We start from the raw sequence: 6,000 nt of genomic DNA, 5'->3' as shown, positions 1-6,000 counted from the left end.
CTCTAGTCATGTCTCCCTACCACACACAAACTTGACATGTTCCCTCTAATGTTCAGGTAGGCCAGTCGCCCTATATATTTGACTTGCACACACACACACAATTTCGATGGCTCTCTTCATCGATCTCGCACCCACCCACTTGATCCTCTCTTTGACTCTATCGATAGCTATGACCCCTCCCTCTCTTCTCGTGGATTGCCCGCCCCTCTCTGTATGATATGGATAGGCCTCCATTTCACACACATTGCATGCAAAATTTTGTTTGAGATGTCATCGACACATATTCCCACAAATAATTCACGAAATCAACCCCCCACCCCACCCCCACCCCAAAACAAAAAACACTCACAAAGCGGTTTGTATCTCTCTCACACACACCGACATAGGTGGGGGACATGCACGAAGAGAAGAGGTGCATGCACGGCGCACGTACTCCCGTCTCTTTCCCAACCACACCCGCGCGGGTACAGTGTGGAGCTCATTTCTATACGAAAAAGGCAGCCCACGTGGTAATTGGGCACGTGTACTAGTTGTCCACTTGGTGGAGGGAGGATGGTCTACCACGGGTGAACAAACAAATTGCGACTTGACGTGTTATGTTAAAAAAAGAGGCAAACCATGTGGGGCCTACCTTAGAGGCAAGGCTCTATACACTGGAGTACTTTTGATGTGTCCCGTCAACTCGCAGAACAAGGAGAAGCTTGCTTAGTACGCCGTCTCCCCCGTTCCTAAATATAAGTCTTTGTAGAGATTTCACCATGAACCACATGCACATGTATATAGATGCATTTTAAGTGTAGATTCATTCATTTTGTTTCGTATGTAGTGGAATCTCTACAAAGACTTATCTACTAGTAATAGCTAGCCCCCACTACTAGGAATTCTCTATCCTCTCCTTAAGCCACATCATCAAAATTTATGTAGCCGTTAGATGAAGTAAATCAGTCCATAATAGCCGTTTGATCTAGACGTTGAGAGGCTCCGCACTAAGCCACATGCAAGCATGCAGAAATACCATGGCACATGCATGTGAGTGGGTTTTAAATCACATCAACTTGTCTGCATGCAAGCATGCACCGGTAGCATGCATGTGAGTGAGCTTTTAAGTGCCATTAACATGTCAAAAAGAAAAATATAATCCCATTATGCAGTAGGAGTTGGCTGATCTTTTTTCCTTACGTGGGATGATCTAAATGATGATGGGAGTTTATTTAGTTTGGCTACCACATTTGTCATGCGGTTATAGAGTTTTTTTAGTTCTATGAAATCGATAATCTTGCGCAGAGAGATATACCGCTGTTCTGCGGCAATGCGCGGGGACTCATCTAGTAATATTTAGGAATAGAGGGAGTACTATGTAAAGAGTTAGGTGTCGCACGGTGATAGTGTGAGGTGGGCCATGTAATCACTGAGCCTGCGTGTTTTCACTGCTCTTGCACGCCTCCGCTGTAAGAATGGAGAAAATTGTAATCTAGTAGTAGTACCTCCTTTCGCCGAAAGCGTGGGACATCCAGCAGTCCTGCCACCTCAGTAATAAAGACCAATGAGCCATCAAATCACATAGACCCAGCAGTAACCATCACTCTTGCGCAACTGAGAGGTCGCGTCCGCTCTGCCCGGGCATGAATGCGGCACCATTTCTTTGGAGCAAATGGTCAGTGCGCGCGGGCGATGGAGGGGCTTTGGGTGGGCCAGGCTAGTCAGGAGCGGGCGTGGCAGCTGTCCGCATGTCCCTACCGGACACGCCAGGAAACGAGAGGATGCACCGACTCTCGCGGCTAAAATCGCACACTACACAACATCTCTCTGTAGGAGTAGGTTGATCTGTCGCTCTCTCTAACACACACATGCTGTTAAACACACACACACCACTACAAAAAAATACACTTCCGTGATGATACGTGTTTGTCACAGTAGATCGCTTTTTTGTCATGCATGTACATCCATGACAAATTTATGACAGAATCAAGATAGTCATACCTGTGCTGTCGTAGAAGTGTTCCATGACATTACCAAAATTATCATCACGGAAGTGTCCACTTCCAGGACGATAAATCGCGCGTCACAGAAGTGCTTTCATCAAGGATGACCGACACGTGGCATCCACCGTAACGGAACGCCGTTAAGCTATCGGGTTGGGTTTTGGATCCGATAACCCGTTAACAGCCACGAGCAATGGGGATTTTCCACGTGTAAAATCATCATTGGCTAGAGGAAACACGTGTCGGCTCATCGTCGGGACAGATGTCATCCACTCACTGGACAGAAGGCACCTATGATACGTCGACACGTGGCAAGGCCCAACAAGTTTAAATGGGCCGGCCCAACTAGAGGGCCGCAAGATTTTGCGGACCATAATGGGCCGGCCCAGCTAAAGGCCCACGAAATTTTGCGGACCATAATGGGCTGGCCCAGCTAAAGGCCCACAAGATTTTGCAGGCCATAATGGGCCGGCCCAGGTAAAGGCCCACAAGATTTTTTTGTGCCATAATGGGCCGGCCCAGGTAAAGGCCCACAAGATTCTTGCGGGTCATAATGGGCCGGCCCAGCTAAAGGCCCACGAGATTTCGCCGACATTAATGGGCCGGCCCAGCTGTAGGCCCACAAGATTTTGAGGACCCTAGTAGGCCGGCCCATTAACTGGCTGCCATGTTTTGGGCCAAATGCCGGCCCATATTTGATCCGGTCCATTAATGGCCTGCCACGCTCCGGGCCTAATAGTGGCCCATATGAGATCCGGCCCGTTAAAAGCCTACCACGTTCTGGGCCAAATTACGGCCCAGATCAGGTCCGGCCCTTTAAGAGGCTTTGGGCTCAATTATGGCCCATATCAGATTCGGCCCGTCAACTGGACACTATGCTTTTGGGCCCACTTGCTAAAGGCCCACTTAGTAATTCGGCCTGATATTAGTTTTGGCCTGTTAAGGGCCCGTTTAACATTTCGGCCCTATATTAATTTCGGCCTGTTAAAAGCCCGTCATATAGTTGGGCCTAACTACGGCCCGGTTTGCATCCGGCCTGCTCGCAGCCGATATCTGATTGGGCCAAACAAGGACCCAGACAATTTTGGCCTGTTAAAAGCCCGTGATTTGATTCGCACAATCATGGGCCGGGGTTCATTTCGGGCTGCTGCGTAACTAGTAGGAATTAAGAACAAACCTACTCTATACAATAAAGAAATTACGGCATAGTAACTAAGAATAAACCTACACTACACAATAAAGGATTTAAGGTATATTACATCCACTGGGCATCAAAGTTCGCCACCAGTGATCATAAAGCGCAACGAAGAAGCAGATTACAAAAACTGGGCACCATTGCAGCGTAACAAAATAATACTGAACCGAGACCACTTCCAAGACAGTTCAAGAAAGGTTAGCCTTGCGGGGGAACTGCTGCGCAAGCTGCTGAGCAAGGCTGTGAGACCGGCCTAGCATGTCGGTCATAGCTTCCAGGTGTAGCTGTTTAGCGATGAGGTTCTCATTGGTGTTCTCCGCAATCTTTCTTAGAGATAGGACTTCAAGTCGAAGTTGAGTTGCAGAATGCCTTTCTGCTAGAACTTGGGACTGAAGAAGTCGAACTGATTCAGACAACGAATTCTGTGAGCTTGTCTGACTGTTAGTCTCAAGTAACTTGAACACTGCATCAAGACAAGACTTTGGGGTTGTCTCGCTATCTTCAAGATGTTTTGCCTTCTTTGCTGCAATATATGTTGGGTTTGTCTCACAGCCTTCAGCAGACTTGTGCATGCCATCAGGCATATCACCCTGAAACAAAGCAGAGAGATGACAGGTTTTGCACGTGTATAAACAAAGATGATAACTGTTCTGTCAATTCTATCCAATTTCAAATTAGAAAATAAAGAGTATGTTCAAAATATCAATAGCATAATTTGGCATTGTTCATAATGCGGGGAGCTTCACCACACTACTGGATTACCATGTCAACATAACAAGCATAGATGAAGGGCAAAGAAAATCATTGTATCTATTTTGGATAATGTGCATGGCATGTTGTTCATATCACCAGCCACATCAGTAAGATAAAACAGGAGATGACAAGGTGCAAACGTGGGCTGCTTCACCACACACTGGATTATAGATCCACAAAAACAAGCATACATATAGGGAGTATTAAGTAATGTGCATGGTATGAATAAGGAATTTGGTTTTACAAGTAAAACTTAGAACTTACGGTTCTTACGAACATGCATTTTGGTAGAAATAGCAAACTAACAGCAGTAAACGATAGGGAGTATGAGCAAATTAAACAGCAGTTGAGGATAAAGGCTTTAGAAGGACTGACTTACATTAACAGTTAACACCGGCTTTATAATGCCCTTCTCCATGGCAAGGGAAGGATAACTCAAGAATTTCAGCACAGAATCTTCTTCATAAGCATTGCCTGTACTCTACATTTTGTAGAGAGTAATTATAGATATGATAATACTGGAAGGGATAGAGGATAATGAAGATAAGATGCAGATTGATGCTACATAATCAACTACCAATCCCTGGAAGTACAAGCGTTACAGGACAAAATGTACTGACAAGAGCAATGGGCTACACTTCTGCACTGGCATTGTCTGTGTATTCTACTTGTTGGTAAGATTAAATATAGATCTGATCTTTTTTAGTAAATGGTGGGCGAGGGAGATAAGATGCAGAATGCTACAAAATGAACCAATCCCTCTTCCCATAATACAAGAGTGTTTTGAACACTGGTGTACTGTACAAAACGTTCTTATATTATGGGACGGAGGGAGTAGCTGTTAATGTAAGTACAGTGATAGACCACGTTCAGTCCTTACAAGAGGACTGCAGAGCTAAACCTCTTCAAAAGCATTGGGTTGATTCTAAATTTATGTAAGAGTCCATACGGATCTTATAATGTCCACCAAATGGACGATTACGAGGCTAACATGTGCAGTGATGCTACATAATCAAACAGCTATGAAAGTAAGTATGGTCATACAGGGCAAGAGGTACTCACAAGAGCAATGCAGTGTGCAGTATAGTTGCGAGATTCTGTGGTCCCTTGAGAACGAATGTTCTTCTGCTAACAGTTTTCATACAAGTGAGACATTAAGGCAAATGCAGAAATGTAGTTCAAATTGTGATGTGATATCATAGACAGTACCTTACGCTGCAGCCGAGACCAATGTGTAACAAGATTATTCCAGTCACCGTCGGATAAATGTAGCACCGGAGACTTTACAGAAATTTCGTTCAGAGGCTTGCCATCGAAGTGCGCTTGCCTCAGGTAGGAACGATACTTCATCAACGAGTGCTTGAAAAGCGCAACCAACCCTTGCTCGTCATCACAATCCAGTTTGCGCCTCGCCTATTTAAAAGAATGAAATCTTGTGTCTTCTGTCAGCAGAAACATATGCAGTAATGACCATGAATAACATTAGTACATTACTTACGCGTAAGTTGCGGAGGAAGACTGGAAATTGTTCTGTGTCTGCGGTATAATCTTTCCATGAAGGAAAGATGCGCACAAAGTTCCTGACAACAACATAAGCTTCGTCTTCTAAACTGGGAAGAAATGGAACAGGGGTCCTATTTGCTGCAATTGGGGCTCTCTCTGGTTCGAAAAGGGATTTGGCAACTGGATTTGGTGTACTCTTTGCTGGAATGGGGGTTTTGCGTCGTACAGCTGGTGCTATGTCAACTGGCATAATCATACTGTTTGCTGCAGTTGGGGTCTGCTGAGTTGGGGCATCAGAAATGACCAGTGTAGTAGGGCTAGAGTCTGCTAGAGTTGGGGTATTTTGTGGGTCAGGTGATATTGCAACTACACCTAATGGGCTATTTGATTTATCAGGTGCCACTACCTTTTCCAAATACTTTGCTTGTGCTCCTCCACGATCAGCAATCGCCCTCTTCCTTTTGAACGTCTGATACACAAGAACAACATTTGAATGGATAAATATGGTATGATGACAGATGGAATATGTACTGAAAATGGATAGGCAGGGCGTATTCACATACACGA

Source organism: Triticum aestivum, chromosome 1A, assembly GCF_018294505.1.
Source record: "Triticum aestivum cultivar Chinese Spring chromosome 1A, IWGSC CS RefSeq v2.1, whole genome shotgun sequence".
Lineage (NCBI taxonomy): Eukaryota > Viridiplantae > Streptophyta > Magnoliopsida > Poales > Poaceae > Triticum > Triticum aestivum.
This window is presented reverse-complemented; position numbering follows the sequence as displayed.